The 19,125-nt window shown below is 38.4% G+C and overlaps 1 protein-coding gene across 2 annotated transcripts in view; it reads right to left on the bottom strand.

Annotated features, from left to right (window-relative positions):
• The window catches only part of CNTNAP2 (contactin associated protein 2), a 2,323,962-nt gene that overhangs the window by 788,241 nt on the left and 1,516,596 nt on the right, over positions 1-19,125 (bottom strand). The window lies entirely within an intron of this gene.

Here is a 19,125-nt window from a genome sequence, read left to right as displayed (position 1 = left end):
CTGAAGGCAGTTCAAAAACACCCAGGGCCAAAGATGGGCCAATCTGAACATCAACAAGAATATTCTGCAATGGATTAAGGCATATCAGACATATTTAAATCCTTAATTTTATTAAAATTGTTAAAAATGTTTAATTTTGGAAGATGCTAGGTAACCAACTCATTATTTTGAATATTGGTGAATGAAGAGAAGGATAAAGCCTTTGGCCTTTCTTTGTTATAGGAACCTTAATTAAATCAAATATTGTCTTTATGGAAATATTTCAGCTCATAAAAGAAGAATAAATGATAGGATTAGAGTATCATCATTTCCTAACTTCTGACAAATTTAGTAGGATCTAAGCAATGATTATCAATGGCTGCTAATACAACTACAAGTGAAACCAGACATGATGCACCTTTGGGTGAAAATACGCAATCAATGTTACATGTAATGTAGTATCGATAAAAATCAAGCATGAATTTGACCAAGTTTATAGACCTAACTGTGGATTTCCAGAATTTATAAGGGAGAGAGGAACATATTAAATAGCACACAGGGAAATACTCCATGAAATCCATGCCCGTGGGAAACTCTATAGACCAATATAGTTTTATCAACTGATAAATTGCAAAGGAAGGGGGTAGAGAGGAAAGAAGTGGTGAGAGAGAGAGAGAGAGCGTGCTGTAGATTAAAAGAGACTTATTGAACTTCCGCCTCATTTGGTCTTATTTTGGTAAATGGCAACTCCAGTCTTTCAGGTGCTCAGGACAAAACCCAGGAGCACCTCTCTTTCTTCTGCAGAAGAAAACGCCTCTCTTTCTTCTGCATTCATCATCCAGCCTGCCAATGAATCCTGTCTGCTCTACCTTCAGTGTATTTCCAAAATTTGAACACACCTCCTGCCAACCCACCATCACTACTAGGGTTAAAGTCATCCTGATTCCTAACCAGTCTGCTGCTTTCCACCCTTGCCTCCTCACATCTACACTCAACACGGGAGTCAGCGTGAGGTTTTTCAAATATAAGTGAGATTCTGATACTCTGCTCAAAGCCTTCAATGGCAGCGGGTCTTGTTCCAGCAAAAGTCAAGTCCTTAAAACAGCTGAAGTCCCTCTGTGATCTGGCTCCTCCCGCCTCTATGCCCTCACATGCCAATCCTCCCTCCTTGCTCATTTGGCACCAGCCACATGGACCTTTCATTCCTCAAACACATCAGCAGGGTCCCTCCTTAGTGCCTCTGCACCTGCTGCTTCATTTGTCTTTCCTCGGCACCCTCAGGACCCACTCCTTCTTCTCTTCCAGTGCCAGCCTTTCCTTTCCCATTCTACAGCTGCTCTCTGCCTCCCTCTCCTGCTTTAATTTTCTCCCTAGCGTTCATCTCCCCTTTACTTGCACACGTTTTATTTTTTTAAAGTCTGTCTCCCCACATTAAAGTCTGTTAAGAAAGCAGAGATGCACAATAATTGGCACATATAGGGCTTCAAAAATATTGGTTGAGTAGAAAAAGGAATTAACAAAAGTTAAACACCACATATTCTCACTCATGAGTGGGAGTTAAACAATGAGAACACATGGACACAGAAAGAAGAACATCACACACCAGGGCCTGTTGGGGGGTGGGGGAAAAGGGGAGGGAGAGCATTAGGACAAATACCTAATGCATGCGGGGCTTAGAACCTAGATGAGGGGTTGATAGGTACAGCAAAGCACCATGGCACATGTATACCTATGTAACAAACCTGCACGATCTGCACATGTATCCGAGAACTTAAAGTAAAATAAAAAAATAAAAACAAAAAAGTAAAAGTTAAATAGATCCAAGCTACTCAATCTAGGAACAGTTTAAAGTCATTTTGCTCCCAGTTCTGCCTTGGCCATGACTATCCTGTGAGACTCTAGACAAGTGACTTCATCTTCTAGGCTCTAAATCCCTTTCATCTATAACAACATCCCTCCCTACTGGAGCACTTTCCAGTTTGCTCTTCTTGAGTCAATTAGAAAAGTTCAGTTACAATGTCCCATAAGTAATATATTTTCTGTAGAATAAATATATTCCAGTTTTACCTTTAGCCTCTTTGTAACTGCCTTCCTTTAGTTCCTCTGATAAGCAAAGAAGCCACACCATATGTTAGTAATTCTGTCACTTTCTGACATGATTCTGACAATAAACTGTTTGTCATTTGTGTCCAGACCTGCAGATTTACCTTCACCTAATTAAAGATACATTAATTAAATTAGGTTGGTTTTTATCTTTTCTGTTGCAATCAGCCTCTGGCATAAAACTTTCAAGTGTCTGACACTGCTTCCATTTTTTATCTTTTTCTCACAAATCTCTATCAAGAGCCTTGTCCTGCAGCAGTACTCCAAATCTTTCTTTGACTCATGATGGAATAGCATTCTAACCTGACGTCTTCTTTAAAGGGTCATAAACGTCTTTTCAATATAATGGTCATAAAGGCAAGCATTAATTTAAGCAAATAAAACCAAATGGTCACCCATTTACAGTCTCTATCTTACACAACTTCAATAACTTTAAAAATATTACCTATTTACTGAGATTGAAGAGTCTCTACTGATGTGTTCCTAGTGACTTCTCAGCCCTAAACTCTACTTCTGCCCCTCTCACCACAAACATTTCTCTATCAAACCCCTAAGCATTATCTGTTATATGTTTGTTTTGTAACACACCCATCCATTAAACAAATATTATTGAGTGCTTACAATATGACAGATACAGATCTAGGGAATGTACCTAGGGAAACCACAGTGCAATAAGCATTTGTACATTTTTGGAGCTTGGGCTGGGTGTGGTGGCTCATGCCTGTAATCCCAGCACTTTGGGAAGCCGAGGTGCGAGGATCACTTGAGCCCAGGAATTCAAGACCAGCCTGGGCAACACAGCAAGACCCTGTCTCAAAGTTATTTTAAAAATTCAATAAAATAAAAAAAAAATTTTTGGAGTGTATATTCTTCCATTCTAGTGGGGGAAAAACAGGTTATGAGCAAAATAATTAAAATTAAACATCTCTCTCTCTCTCTAATGGCAGGGGGAAAAGCTAAATCAAGGAAGGGAAGTATAGACCCTGTGAATGGGGACTGCCTTTTCAAATACAGCAAAATCTGCAAAAGGCTTCACTGAGAAAATGATATTTGAATGTATAAGGTAGTTATCCAGCAAGCCATGTGAATGCCTGGGGAAAATATTCCAGACAGAAGAAATACAAATGCAAGTGTTCTAATTCTGGAATTCTCCTGGCATCATTCAGGTATACAAAGAGGCCACTACTGAGTGACAGAAGGAAGAATAGGAAGAAGTGGGAGTTAAAGATGGATGGGCATGGGACGAGCATGACCAGCAGTCTGCTGTGTCATAGTAAGAGATTTGGCTTGTAGTCAAAGGAAAACAAACAGCTGTTGGCATTGGAGGATTTTGAGCAGAAAAGTAGCATGCTTTAACTTATTTATTGATATACTATTCTTCAATAAAATTATATTTTGGAAAGATTTGAAAAGAAATACACATGCACCTATGCATGTATTTTATAAAGTAATTAAAAATTTTTTATAGTGTCTTGTCATTTTTTTTCTGGGAAAGCACAATTTTTAAATTTTTATTTCATTTCAGTATTTTTGGGGGGTACAGGTGGTTTTTGGTTACATAGTTAAGTTCTTTAGTGGTGTTTTCTGAGATTTTGGTGCACCCATCACCTGAGCAATGTACACTGTACCCAATATGTAGTCTTTTATCCCTCACCCCATCCCTTCCCCCAAAGTCCATTATATCATTCTTATGCTTTTACGTCTTCATAGATTAGCTCCCACTTACAAGTGAGAACATACGACATTTGGTTTTCCATTGCTGAGTTACTTTACTTAGAATAATAGTCTCCAACTCCATCCGGGTTGCTGCCAATGCCATTATTTCATTCTTTTTATGATGAGTAGTATTCCATAGTGTATATATACCACATTCTCTTTATCCACTCATTGGTTGATGGACTTTTAGGCTGGTTCCATATTGTTGCAATTGCAAATACTGTTGCTGTAAAAATGTGTGTGCAAGTATCTTTTTCATATAATGACTTCTTTTCCTCTGGGTAGATAACCAGTAGTAGGATTGCTGGATCAAATGGTAGCTCTACTTTTAGTTCTTTAGGGAATCTCCATACTGTTTTCCATAGTGGTTGTACTAGTTTATATTCCCACCAGCAGTGTAAAAGTGTTCCCTTTTCACCATATCCACGCCATCTGTTATTTTTTGATTTTTTAATGATGGCCATTCTTGCAGGAGTAAGGTAGTGTATTAGTCCATGCTCATGTTGCTATGAAGAAATACCCAAGACTGGGTAATTTATGAAGGAAAGAAGTTTAATTGACTCACATTTCCACATTGCTGGGGAGGCCTCAGGAAACTTACAATCATGGCAGAAGGCACCTCTTCACAGGGTGGCAGGAGAGAGAATGAGAGTTGAGCAAAGGAGGAAAAGTTCCCTATAAAACCATCAGATCTTGTGAGAACTAACTTAATATCACAAGAACAAGATGTGGGGAAACTGCCTCCATGATTCAATTAACTCCATCTGGCCCTCCCATAGGATTACAGGACCTATAATTCAGGATAAGATTTGGGTGGGGACATAGCCAAAGCATACCATTCTGCTCCTGGCCCCTCCCAAATCTCATGACCTCACAATTCAAAACACAATCACGCCTTTCCAATAGTCTTCAAAGTCTTAGCTTATTCCAGCATTAACCCAAAGGTTCAAGTCCAAAGTCTTGTGTGGGGGCTCCAACCCCACATATCTCGTCTGCAGTGCCTTAGCAGAGGATCTCTATGAGAGCTAGATCCCTGTAGCAAAGCAAACTTCTGTTTAGACATCCAGGCATTTCCATACATCCTCTGAAATCTCGGTGGAGGTTCTCCAACCTCAGTTTTTGACTTCTGTGTACCCACAGGCCCAACATCATGTGTAAGTCACCATGGATTGGGGCTTGCATCCTCTGAAGCAATGGCGTGAGCTGTACCTTGACCCCTTTTAGCCAAGGCTGGCGCTGAAGCAGCTGGGATGCTGGGCACCATGTCCCAAGGGCCTAACACACAAAAGATTTTTCCCTCCTAGGCCTCTGGGCCTGTGATGGGATGGGCTGCTGTGAAGGTCTCTGACACGCCCTGGAAACATTTTCCCCATTGTCTTGGTGATTAACATTCAGTTCCTTGTTGCTTATGCAAATTTCTGCAGCCTGCTTGAATTTCTCCCCAGAAAACGGAGTTTTCTTTTCTATCTCATTGTCAGGCTGCACATTTTCCAAACTTTTAAGCTCTGCTTCCTCTTGAATGAGGCAGGGATAAAATGCTACCAGTCTCTTTGCATAGCAAGAGTCACTTTTACTCCAGTTCCCAATAAGTTCCTCATCTTCATATGAGACCACCTCAGACTAGACTTCATTGTCCACATCACTATCAGCATTTTGGTCAAAACCATTCAACAAGACTCCGAGCTTTCCCACATTTTCTTGTCTTATTCTGAGCCCTCCAAACTGTTCCAGTCTCTGCCTGTTACCCAGTTCCAAAGTTGCTTCCATATTTTTGGATATCTTTACAGCAGCACCCCACTACCCAGTACCAATTTACTATATTAGTCTGTTCTCACATTGCTATGAAGAAATACCTGAGACTGGGTAATTTATAACGGAAAGAGTTTTAATTGACTCCTCCTCCTTCCTGAGGAGGCATCAGGAAACTTACAATCATGGTGGAAGGCATCTCTTTACAGGGCAGCAAGAGAGAGAATGAGAGTAATGCAAAGGCAGAAAAGCCCCTTATAAAACCATCAGATCTTGTGAGAACTAATTTACTATCACAAGAACAGGATTAGGGAAACCACCCCCATTATCCAATTATCTCCACCTGGTCCCTTCCACAACACTGGGTTGGGGATCACCGGAACTACAATTCAAGATGAAATTTGGGTGGGGACACAGCAGAACCACCATATCAGGTGGTGTCTCATTGTGGTTTTGATTTGCATTTCCCTGATAATTAGTGACATTGGGCATGTTTTCATATGTTTGTTGTCCATTTGTACATCTTCTTTTGAGAATTCTCTACTCATGCTCTTTGCCCAGTTTTTGATGGGATTGGTTTTATGTTGCTGATTTTTCTTCTAGATTCTGGATACTAGTCCTTTGTCACCTACATAGTTTGCAAAGATTTTCTCTCACTATGCGTTGTCTGTTTACTCTGCTGATTATTTCTTTTGCCGTGCAGAAGCTTTTAGTTTAATTAGGTCCCATTTATTTATCTTTGTTTTCGGTGCATTTGCTTTTGGATGCTTTGTCATGAACTTTTTGCCTATGTCAATGTCTAGAAGAACTTTCCTGATGTAATTTTCTAGAATGTTTATGGTTTCAGGACTTAGATTTAAGTCTTTTATCAATCTTGAATTGATTTTTTACATAAGTTAAGCGATGAGGATCCAGCTTCATTCTTCTACATGTGACTTGCCAATTATCCCAGCACCATTTGTTGAATAGGGTATCCTTTCCCCACTTAATGTTTTTGTTTGTTTTGTTGAAGATCAGTTGGCTTTAAATATTTGGCTATACTTCTGGATTCTCTATTTTGTTCCATTGGTCTACATGCCTATTTTTATACCAGTACCATCCTGTTTTTGTCTCTATAGCCTTGTAGAATAGTTTTAATTAGGGTAACGTGATGCCTCCAGATTTGTTCTTTTAACTTTGTCTTGCTTTGGCTGTGCAGGCTTGTTTTTGGTTTCATATGAACTTTAGGATTGTTTTTTATAGTTCTGTGAAGAATAATGATGGTACTTTGATGGAAATTGCAATCTGTAGATTGACTTTGGCAGTACAGTCATTTTCACAGTATTGATTCTACCCATCCATGAGCATTGGGTTGTGTTTCCATTTGTTTATGTCATTAATGGTTTCTTTCAGCAGTGTTTTGTGGCTAACTTTGTAGAGATCTTTCACCTCCTTGGTTAGGTATAGTCCTAAGTATTTTATTATTATTATTATTTTGTGCAGCTGTTGTAAAAGGGATTGAGTTATTGATTTGCTTCTCAGCTTGGTTGTTGTTGGTGTATAGCAGTGCTACTGAATTGTGTACATTGATTTTATATCCTGAAACTTTACTAAATTCATTTATCATATCTAGGAGCTTTATGGATGAATCTTTAGGGTTTTCTAGGTATATGATCATCTCATCTGTGAACAGCACAACTTTAATTTCCTCTTTACAGATTCTGATGCACTTTATTTCTTTCTCTTGTCTGATTGCTCCAGCTAGGACTTCCAGTACTATGTTAAATAGAGGTGGTGGGGGTGGGCGTCCTTTTCTTGTTCCAGTTCTTAGGATGAATGCTTTCAACTTTTTCCCATTCAGCATAATGTTGGCTGTGGGTTTGTCATAGATGGCTTTTATTACATTGAGGTACGTCCCTTCTATGCCAATTTTGCAGAAGGTTTTAATCATAAAGGGATGCTGGACTTTGTCAAATGCTTTTTCTGCATTTATTGGGATGCTTACATAACTTTTGTTGTTAATTATTTTATGTGATGCATCATATTTAGTCGGTTGTGAATGTTAAATCATCCCTGCGTCCCTGGTATGAAACCCACTTGATAATGGTGTATTATCTTTTTGATATGCTATTGGATTTGGTTAGCTAGTATTTTGTTAAGGATTTTTACATCTATGTTCATCAGCAATATTGGTCTGTAGTTTTCCTTTTCTGTTATGTCCTTCTCTGGCTTTGGTATTAGGGTGATACTGACTTCATGGAATGATTTAGGGAGAATTCCCTCCTTCTCTATCTTTTGGAATAGTTTCAGTAAGATTGGTACCAATTCTTCTTTGAATGTCTATTAGAATTCAGCTGTGAATCCATCTGGTTCTGGACTTTTTTGTTGGCAATTTTTTTTTTTTTTTAACTACTGTTTCAATTTTGCTATTTGTCATTGGTCTGTTTAGAATCTCTATTTCTTCCTGATTTAATCTAGGAGGGTTGTATATTTCCAGGAATTTATCCATCTACATTAGATTTCTAGTTTGTAAAGGTGTTCATAGTAGCCTTGAATGATCTGTTGTATTTCTGTGGTATTGGTTGTAATATCTCCTGTTTTGTTTCTAATTGAGATTTGGACCTTCTCTCTTTTTTTCTTTGTTATTCTTGCTAATGGTTTATCAATTCTGTTTATCTTTTCAAAGAACCAGCCTTTTTCATTTACCTTTTGTAAGTTTTTGGTTGTATTTCATTTAGTTCTGTTCTGATCTTTGTTATTTCTTTTTTTCTGCTGGGTTTGCATATTATTTGTACTTGTTTTTCTAGTTGCTTGAGGTACGATCTTAGATTTTTTTATTTGTGCTCTTTCAGACTTTTTGATGAGGGCATTTAATGCTATGAATTTTCCTCTCAGCACCACTTTTGCTGTATCCCAGAGGTTTTGATAAGTTGTGTCACTATTATCAATTAGCTCAATTTTTAACTTTCATCTTTATTTCATTGTTGACCCAATGATCATTAAGGAACAGGTGATTTAATTTCCAAATATTTGTATAGTTTTGAGGGTGCCTTTTGGAGTTAATTTCCTGTTTTTTTCCACTGTGGTCTGAGAGAATACCTTATATACTTTTGATTTTCTTAAGTTTATCAAGACTTGTTTTGTAACCTATTATATGGTCTATCTTGGAGAATGTTCTATGTGTTGAAGAAAATAATGTATATTCTGCAGTTGTTCAGTAGAATGTTCTGTAACTATCTGTTAAGTCCATTTGTTCTAGAGTATAGTTTATGTCCATTATTATTATTATTATTATTTTTGAGACAGAGTTTTGCTCTTGTTGCCCAGGCTGGAGTGCAGTGGTGCAATCTCAACTCACTGCAACCTCTGCCTCTGGGGTTTAAGTGATTCTCCTGCCTCAGCCTCCCAAGTAGCTGGGATTACAGGCACCCATCACCATGCCTCACTAATTTTTGCATTTTTAGTAAAGACAGCGTTTCACCATGTTGGCCAGGCTGCTCTTGAACTCCTAACCTTAGGTGATCCACTCGCCTCAGCCTCCCAAAGTGCTGGGATTACAGCCATGAGCCACAGCGGTCGGCCTACGTCCATTATTTCTTTGTTGACTTTCCATCTTGAGGAACTGTCTAGTGCTGTCGGAGGAGTATTGAAGCCCTCCCCCCCACTATTATTGTGTTGCCATCTATCTCATATCTTAGGTCTAGTAATAATTCCCTTATAAATTTGGGAGCTCCAGTGTTAGGTGCATATATATTTAGAATTGTGATATTTTTCTGTTGGAGTAATTCTTTTATCATTTTATAATGTTCCTCTTTGTCTTTTTTAACTGCTGTTGCTTTAAAGTCTGTTTTTTCCTGATAAAAGAATAGCTACTGCTGCTTGCTTTTGGTTTCCATTTGCATGGAATATCTTTTTCCACCCCTTTACCTTAAGTTTATGTGAGTCCTTATGTGTTAGGTGAGTCTTTTGAAGACAGTAGATATTTGGTTGGTGGATTTTTATCCATTCTGCCATTCTGTAGCTTTTAATTGGAGAATTTAGGCCATTTACATTCAACATCAGTAGTGAGATGTGAGGTACTGTTCTCTTCGTCATGCTAGTATTGCCTTAATACCTTATGTTTTGTTTTAATTGTGTTAATGTTTTATAGGCCTGGTGACATTTATGCTTTAAGGAGGTTCTATTTTGGTGTTTCAAGATTTAGAACCCCTTTTAGCATTTCTTGTAGTGCTGGCTTAGTTGTGGCAAATTTTCTCAGCATTTGCTTGTCTGAGAAAGACTTTATCTCTCCTTCATTTATGAAGCTCAGTTTTACTGGATACAAAATCCTGGGCTGACAATTATTTTGTTTCAGAAGGCTAAAGATGACACCCCAATTCTTTCTGGCTTGTAAGGTTTCTATGGATAATTCTGCTATTAATCTGATAGGTTTTCCTTTATAGGTTATCTGATACTTTTGTCTCACAGCTCTTAAGATTCTTTCTTTTGTCTTGACTTTAGATAACCTAATGACTATGTGCCTAAGTGATGGTCTTTTTGGAATGAATTTCCCAGGTATTCTTTGAGCTTCTTGTATTTGGGTATCTAGATCTCTAGCAAGGCCAGGGAAGTTTTCCTCAAGTATTCCCTCAAATATGCTTTCCAAACTTTTAAGTTTCTCTTCTTCCTCTAGAAAACCAATTATACTTAGGTTTGCCATTTAACATAATCCCAGATTTCTTGGAGGCTTTGTTCACTTTTTTATTCCTTTTTTTTTCTTGTCTTTGTCTGATTGCCTTAATTTGAAAGCCTTGTCTTTGAGCTCCAAAGTTCTTTCTTTTACTTCTTCTAGCCTACTGTTGAAACTTTCCACACTACACTTTTTGTATTTCCCTAAGTGTGTCTTTCATTTCCAAAAGTTGTGATTGTCTTTTCTTTATGACATCTACTTATGTGGAGAATTTTTCATCCATATCCTGTATTTTGTTTTAATATCTTTTTTTTTTTTTTTTTGAGACAGAGTCTCGCTCTCTGCCCCAGGCTGGAGTGCAATGGCACGATCTCGGCTCACTGCAACCTCCACCTCCCAGGTTCAAGCCATTCTCCTGCCTCAGCCTCCTGAGTAGCTGGGATTACAGGTGCCTGCCACCACGCCCAGCTAATTTTTTGTATTTTTAGTAGAGACAGGGTTTCACTATGTTGGCCAGGCTGGTCTCAAACTCCTGACCTCATGATGCGCCCACCTCAGCCTCCCAAAGTGCTGGGATTACAGGCGTGAGCCACCTTGCCCGGCCTTGTTTTAATATCTTTAAGTTTGTTTTTACCTTTCTCTGGTCTCTCCTTGAGTACCTTAATAATCAACTTCTGAATTTTTTATCTGGCTATTCAGAGATTTCTTCTTGGTTTGGATCTATTGCTGGGGAGCTGGTATGATTTTTGGGGATACTACAGAACCTTGTTTTGTTACATTACCAGAATTACTTTTCTGGTTCCTTCTCATTTGTGTAGATTATTTCAGTGGAGAGTTCTGAAACTCAACGTCTGCTATTCAGATTTTCTTGTCCCACAGGGTGATCCCTTGATGAAGTGCTTCCCCCCTTACCCTAGGGATGGGGCTTCCTGAGAGCTGGAGGGCAGAGATTGTTATTGCTCTTTTGGGTCTGGTTACCAAGCTGGGCTACCAGGCTCTAGACTGGTGCTAGGGAATGTCTACAGAGTCCTGTGATGTGATCCATCTTCAGGTCTCTCAATCATGGATACCAGCACCTGCTCTGGTAGAGGTGGCAGGGAAGTGAGGTAGACTCTGTGAGAGTCCATGGTTGTAGATAAGTTTAGTGTGCTGGCTTTCTTGAATGATGGTTATGCTAGCAGTGATGTTTTCATGTGGACACACTCAGGAACTCTGGTTTGCCAGTATCTTGTGGGCAGTGGAATTAGGTGTTGCCTTCTCCTTCCTGGGATCAGGGTTATTCTATCATGAGTTGCTGTAATGGCCTGAGTTGGTTGGCCTCCAACCAGAAGGTGGTGTTTTCAAGACAGCAACAGCTGCAGTATTAGTGGAGGGATCCAAGCTTGCCCTAAGTTGGCCAGGGTAAGTATTTCAGTTTCTCAGGTGTTGGGCAGGGCCATAAAGCTCCCAAGAATTTATCTTTTGTAATCAGCTACCAGAGTGGGTAGAGAAATACTATCAGGTCAGGGCAGGGTTATGCAGGTCTGAGCTCAGCCTCTTCTTGGCTGGGGCTTGCTATAGCCACTGTGGGGATGGAGGGTGGTTCTTAGGCCAATAAGGTTATGTTCCAAAAGGCATCTTGGCTGCCTCTGCTGTGTCATATAGTTCACCAGAGAAGTGGGGAATAGCCATGCAGTTGGCAAGGCCAGTCTCACTCCTGCAGTGCCCTAGTAAAACCTTGCCTGAGGCCATGAACTTCCCCACTAAAAGAAAGCATGGCCTTTGCTCCTCTGCATCTGCCCACTCCATCAGCAGTGGTTTCTGTGCTCAAATCTGCAGCCGCTCCTGCTTGTCTCCTGGACTTCACCTGAGAAAATTTGTGCCCAGTTGAAACAACTACAAATTTCAGTTGGGAGTTTCCTTTGCACTGTGACTACTTCCCAATTCCTCTGGCTGCCTTCCCCAAGAGCCCCTATAAGATATCATCAGGGATGGCTTCCCTGGGCTTCAGCTGGAGACTGGGACTGCCTGCACGGCATTTTCTGCTGCTTCTTCTACTTTTATATTTCATGTGACTCCCTAAATCCATTTCAGCTCCAGGAGAGGTTAAATCCTTCTTCCATAATCTCATGATCTGGATTTACAGATCCCCCAGTGGAAATGTGTGTTTGAAGGCAGGTTTTCCTTCTCTCACACTTTGGGAATGCTCAGTTTTCACCTGTTTCATGAAATTTGTAGTAGTGTGCTGCTTCTTTCAAAGGATCTGTGAATCCTTCAGGTTTTCCTGGTGTGTTCCTTTGTTGGGTCTTGGAGCCACAGATCACAGTGTGAGTCTCCACACATAGTTCTCTTCATCCAGGTGAGAACTGCACATTAGCCCTATCTCCTATCTGCCATCTTGTCCCCCAAGTCCAGTTTCATGACATTTTAAAACAATTTCTTTGGTAACTGACATTTTAAAACAATTTCTTTGGTAATTGTGAGCATATGCAAACAATAATATATAAACTCTACTTTGATAAAATAAAACAATTACTGTTGATGCATTTTACAAATTATTTTGTAATAATTGTATATTACACATTGCAATAACTCCTTTGGAACCATATAATTTTTTTAAATTTTAAATTTTTGGGGTACATAGTAGGTATATATATTTATGGGGTACATGAGATACTTTGAAATAGGCATGCAATGTGTAATAATCACATCACAGAGAAGGAGGTATCCATCCACTCAAGCATTTATGCTTTGTGTTACAAACAATCCAATTAGACTCTTTTAGTTATTTAAAAATGTACAATGAAGTTATTATTGACTATGGTAACCCTGATGTGCTACCCAATAGAAGGTCTTACCATTGTATTTTTTGTACCTATTAACCATCCCCACTTCCCCCTGCAACCCCTCATTACCCTTCCCAGCCTCTGGTAACCATCCTTCCACTCTTATGTCCATGAGTTCAATTGTTTTGATTTTTGGATCCCCCAAATAAGTGAGAACATGTGATGTTTGTCTTTCTGTGCCTGGTTCATTTCACTTAACATAATGATCTCTAGTTCCATCCATGCTGTTGCAAATGACTGTATCTCATTCTTTCTATGAATGGATAGTACTCCATTGTGTATATGTACCACATTTTCTTTATCCACTCATCTGTTGATGGACACTTAGGTTGCTTCCAAATCTTGGCTATTGTGAACAGTGCTGCAATTAACATGAGAGTAAAGATATTTCTTCCATATACTGATTTCCTTTCTTTTGTGTATATACCCATCAGTAGGATTGCTGGATCATATGATAGTTCTATTTTCAGCTTCTTAAGGAAGTTCTGAATGCTTCTTAGTGGTTGTACTAATTTACATTTCTACCAACAGTGTACGAGGATTTCCTGTTCCCCACATCCTCACCAGCATTTGTTACTGCCTTTTGGATATAAGCCATTTTAACTGTGGTGAGATGATATCTCATTGTTGTTTTGATATGCATTTTCTGATGATCAATGATGTCTAGCATTTTTTCACATGCCTGTTTGCCATTTGTATGTCTTCTTTTGAGAAATGTCTATTTAAATCTTTGGCCAATTATTGAATCATATCATTAAAATTTTCCTATAGAGTTGTTTTGAGCTCCTTATATAATATTCTGGTTATTAACACCATCTCATATGGGTAGTTTGCAAATATTTTCTCCCATTGTGTGGGCTGTCTTTTCACTTTGTTGATTGTTTGCTGTGCAGAAGTTTTTTTAACTTGATCTGATCACATTTATCCATTTTTGCTTTGGTTGCCCAGACCAATGTCCTGGAGAGTTTTGGTTGCCTATGGTTGGTTTGCCCAGACCAATGTCCTGGAGAAATCCATTTTTGCTTTGGTTGTCCAGACCAATGTCCTGGAGAGTTTCCCCAGTGGTTTCTTGTAGTAGATTCATATTTTGAGGTCTTTGTTTTAAGTCTTTATTTTGATTTGATTTTTGTATATGTTGACAGACAGAAGTCTAGTTTCATTCTTCTGCATATGAACATTCAGTTTTCCCAGAACCATTTATTGAAGAGACTGTTTTCCTGAGAGTATGTTCTTGGCACCTTTGTCAAAATGAATTCACTGTAGCTGTGTAGATTTGTTTCTGGGTTATGCATTCTGTTCCACTGATCTACATGTCTGTTTTTATGCCAGTACCATGCTGTTTTGGTTACTCTAGCTCTGTAGTATAATTTGAAGTCAGGTAATGTGATTCCTCCAGTTTTGTTCTTTTTGTTCAGGATAGATCTGGTTATTCTGGGTCTTTTGTGGTTCCAAACAAATTTTAAAATTGTTTTTTCTATTTCTGTGAAGAATGTAATTGGTATTTTCACAGGAATTGCACTGAATCTGTAGATCACTTTGGGAAGGATGGGCATTTTGACGATATTGATTATTTCAATTCATGAACATGAAATATCTTTTCATATTATTGGTGTCCCCAATTTCTTTCATGAGTGTTTTATATTTTTCATTATAGAGATCTTTCACTTTATGATTAATTCGTAGGTATTTAATTTTATCTGTGGCTATTGTAAATGGGATTACATTTTGATTTGTTGTTTCAGATTGCTCATTGTTGGCATATAGAAATGCTACTGGTATGTTGATTTTGTATCCTACAACTTTGTAGAATTTGTTTATCAGTTCTAATAGTTTTTTTGTGGAGTCTTTAGGTTTTTCCAAATGTAAGATCATATCATCTGCAAACAAGGATAATTTGATTTCTTCCACTCCAATTTGGATGCCCTTTATTTTGTTCTTTTGTCTGATTGCTCTAGCTTAGGACTTTCAGCACTATGTTGAGTAACAGTGGTGAAAGTAGGCATCCTTGTCATGTTTCAGATCTTAGAGGAAAGGCTTTCAGATTTCCCCTTTCAGGTCCTGTGCTTTTCTTATTGGCAGAGTTTTTATTATGGCTTTGATGTTGTTACTTGTTATTCATCTCTTCAGGTTTTGGATTTCTTCCCGGTTAAATCTTGCTAGGTTGTATGTGTCTAAGAATTTGGCTATTTCTCCTAGATTTACCAATTTATTGGCATATAGCTGCTCATTGCAGCCACTAATGATTCTTTTAATTTATGTGGTATCAGTTGTAATGTCTCCTTTTTCATCTCTGATTTTATTTATTTGAATCTTTTTTTCCTAGTCTGGCTAAAGGCTTGTCAATGGTGTTTAACTTTTCAATAAACCAAATTTTTGTTTCATTGGTCTTTTGTATTTTCATTTCGATTTTATGTATTTATGCTCTGATCTTTATTATTTCTTTCTTCCACCAATTTTAAGTTTGGTTTGCTCTTGCTTTTCTAGTTCTTTAAGCTGCATCATTATGTTGTTTATTTGAAGTTTTTCTTCTTTTTTGATGTAGACGGTTATAGCTATAAACTTCCCTCTTGGTACTGCTTTTATTGTATCCCATAGGTTTTTTGGTATGCTGTGTTTCCATCATCATTTGTTTCAAGACGTTTTTCAATTTCCTTCTTAATTTACTCATTGGCCCACTGGTCATTCTGGAGCATATTAATTTTCCTGTATTTGTAGAGCTTCAAAAATTCTTCTTGTTATCAATTTCTAGTTTTATTCCATTGTGGTCAGAGAATATGCTTAATATTATTTTAATTTTTTTAATGTTTTAAGTCTTGTTTTCTGACCTAACATATGGTCTATCCTTGAGAATCATCCATATACTGAGGGAAAGAATGTGTGATCTGCAGCCATTGGATGAAATGTTCTGTAAATATGCGTTACATTCATTCAGTCTACAGTGCAGATTAAGTCTGATATTTCGTTGTTGATTATCTGACCAGAAGATCTGTCCAGTACTGAAGGTGAGGTGTCCAATTCTTTTTTTTTTTTTTTTTTTTTTTTTGAGACGGAGTCTCGCTCTGTCACCCAGGCTGGAGTGCAGTGGTGCAATCTTGGCTCACTGCAAGCTCCGCCTCCCGGGTTCACACCATTCTCCTGCCTCAGCCTCTCCGAGTAGCTGGGACTACAGGTGCCCGCCACCACACCTGGCTAATTTTTCTTTTTTTTGTATTTTTAGTAGAGACGGGGTTTCACCGTGGTCTCGATCTCCTGACCTCGTGATCCGCCCGCCTCGGCCTCCCAAAGTGCTGGGATTACAAGCGTGAGCCACCGCGCCCGGCCAGAGGTGTCCAATTCTCCAGCTATTATTGTATTGGGGCCATCTCTCTGTTTAGCTCTAATAATATTTGCTTTATATATCTGGGTACTCCAGTGTTAAATGCACATATATTTAAAACTGTTACATCCTTTTGCTGAAATGACACCTTTATCATTATATACTGACTTTCTTTGTCTGTTATTATAGTTTTTGTCATGAAATCTAATTTGTCTGTTATAAGTGTAGCTACTCTTTTTCTTTTTTCATTTCTATTGGCATGGAATATATCTTTTTCCATCCCTTTATTTTTCAGTCTATGTGTCTCTTTACAGGTGAAGTGTGTTTCTTGTAGGCAACGATCAAATGTTTTTTCTTTTTCATCTGTTCAGCTACTGTATGTCTTTTGTTTGCAGAGTTTAGTTCATTTACATTCAATGTTATTATTGATAAGTAAGAAGTTACTCTTGCCAAGTTGTTTTTCTCTGGTGGTATAATTAATTTCTTGCTTTTTATTTTGTGTGTATCCATTGTTTGTTTTCTGGTTTGTGGTTACCATGGGGCTTCCAAATATTATCTTATAACCCATTTTTTAAAGCTGATAACAACTAACACTGTTTGCATAAACAAACAAACAAGCACAAGTAATAATAAAAACTCTATGCCTTACCTCTATCCTTCTGCTTTTTAACTTTTTGTTGTTTCTATTTATATCTTATTGTACTATGTCTTCAAAAACTGTTGTAGTTACTATTTTTTATTGGTTCATCATTTAGTCTTTTTACTTAGGATGAGTAGTTTACACCTCCGTTACTGTGTTATAATATTCTGTGTTTTTCTGTGTACTTAATATTACCAGTGAGTTTGTACTTTCAGGTGATTTCGTATTGCTCGTTAACATCCATTATCCTTCTGACGGAAGTACTCCCTTTAGCATTTCTCATAGGACAGGTCTGGTGTTGATAAAATCCCTCAGCTTCTGTTTGTCTAGAAAAGTCCTTATTTCTCCTTTATATTTGAAGGATATCGTCACCAGATATACTATTTTAGGGTAAAAGTTTTTTCTTTCAGCACCGTAAATATGTCATGCCACTCTCTCCTGGTCTGTAAGGTTTCAACTGAAAAGTCTGCTGCCAGACATATTGAAGCTCCATTGCCTGCTATATGCTTCTTTTCTCTTGTTGCTTTTAGAATCCTTTCTTTATCCTTGAACTTTTGGAGTTGATTATTAAATGCCTTGAGCAAGTCTTCTTTGGGTTAAATCTGCTTAGTGTTTTATAACCTTCTTGTACTTGGATATTGATATCTTTCCCTAGGGTTTTGTTATTATACCTTTGAATTAACTGTCTACCCTGTCTATTTTTCTACCTCCTCTTTATGGCCAATAACTCTTAGATTTCCCTTTGGGGGCTATTTTCTAGATCCTATAGGTGTGCTTCATTTTTAAAAATTATTATTTCCTCTTTTATTTTCACTGACTGTGCATTTTCAAATAGCCTGTCTTCAAGCTTACTAATTCTTCTGGTTGATCACTTGTGCTATTAAAAGACTCTTATGCATTCTTCAGTATGCCAATTACCTTTTTCAAATCCAGAATTTCTGCTTGATTCTTTTTAATTAATTTTAAAAATATATAATTATATGGTATATAATTAGTTATTTTTAATTAATATATAATTATTTTAATCTTTGTTAAATTTATCTGATAGAATTCTGAATTGCTTCTCTGCTTTATCTTGAATTTGAGTTTCCTCAAAACAGCTACTTTGAATTCTCTGTCTGAAAAGTCACATATCTCTGTTTCACTAGGATTGGTTCCTGGTACCTTATTTAGTTCATTTGGCAAAGTCATGTTTTCCTGGATGGTATTGATACTAGTAGATGTTCTTGGATGTCTGGGCATTAAAAAGCTAGATATTTATTGTAGTCTTCACCTTCTCACCTTGTTTGTCCCCATCTTTCTTGGCAAAGCTTTCCAGACATTCAGAAGGACTTGGGTATTGTGATCTAAGCTGTAACAGCTTTAGGGGGCACCCCAAGCCCAGTAATGCTGTGGTTCTTGCAGACTCATAGACGTACTACCTTGATGGCCTTGGACAAGATCTGAAAGAATTCTGTGGATTACTGGGCAAAAACTCTTGTTCTCTTTCTTCTTCCTCCCACACAAATAGAGTGTCTCTCTCTGTTCTGAGCCACTGAAAGCTAGGGGTGGAGTGACACAAGTACCCCTTGGCCACCACCACTAGGACCATGCTGGGTCAGACCTAAAGCCGGCACAGGACTGGGTGTTGCCCAAGGCCTGCTGTAACCACTCCCTGGCTGCTGCCTATGTTCACTCAAGGCTCTGGGGTTCTACAATCAGCAGGTGGCAAAGCCAGCCAGGCCTATGTCCTTCCCTTCAGGGTGGTGAGTCACCCTAGGTCCCAGGTAGATCCAGAGTTGCCATCCTCCAGGAATCAGGGACCAGAGTCAAAAACCTCAGAACTCTACCTGTTCTGTTGTACTGTGGCTGAGCTGTCACTCAAACCACAAGATGCAGCCCTTCCCACTCTTCTCTCTCCTTTCCAAAGGAAAAGGAGCATCACCCTGTTGTTATCACCACAACAGGCCACAGGGAGTATTGCTAGCCTACCTCCAATATTCCCTTAAGGCCCACGGCTCTCAAGTCAGTTTGTGAGGAATACTGCCTGCTCTGGGACTCACCCTTCAGGGCAGTGGAGAGCCATTAAATCTCAAGTGACAAATGGATATTAACAATTTTTCATGTGTCCAACATCTAGAACAAAATAGGTATTTACACTATATAGATT

This window comes from Symphalangus syndactylus, chromosome 6 (genome assembly GCF_028878055.3).
Source record: "Symphalangus syndactylus isolate Jambi chromosome 6, NHGRI_mSymSyn1-v2.1_pri, whole genome shotgun sequence".
NCBI lineage: Eukaryota > Metazoa > Chordata > Mammalia > Primates > Hylobatidae > Symphalangus > Symphalangus syndactylus.
The sequence above is the reverse complement of the archived record's forward strand: the minus strand, read 5'-3'. Positions and strand labels throughout refer to the sequence as shown.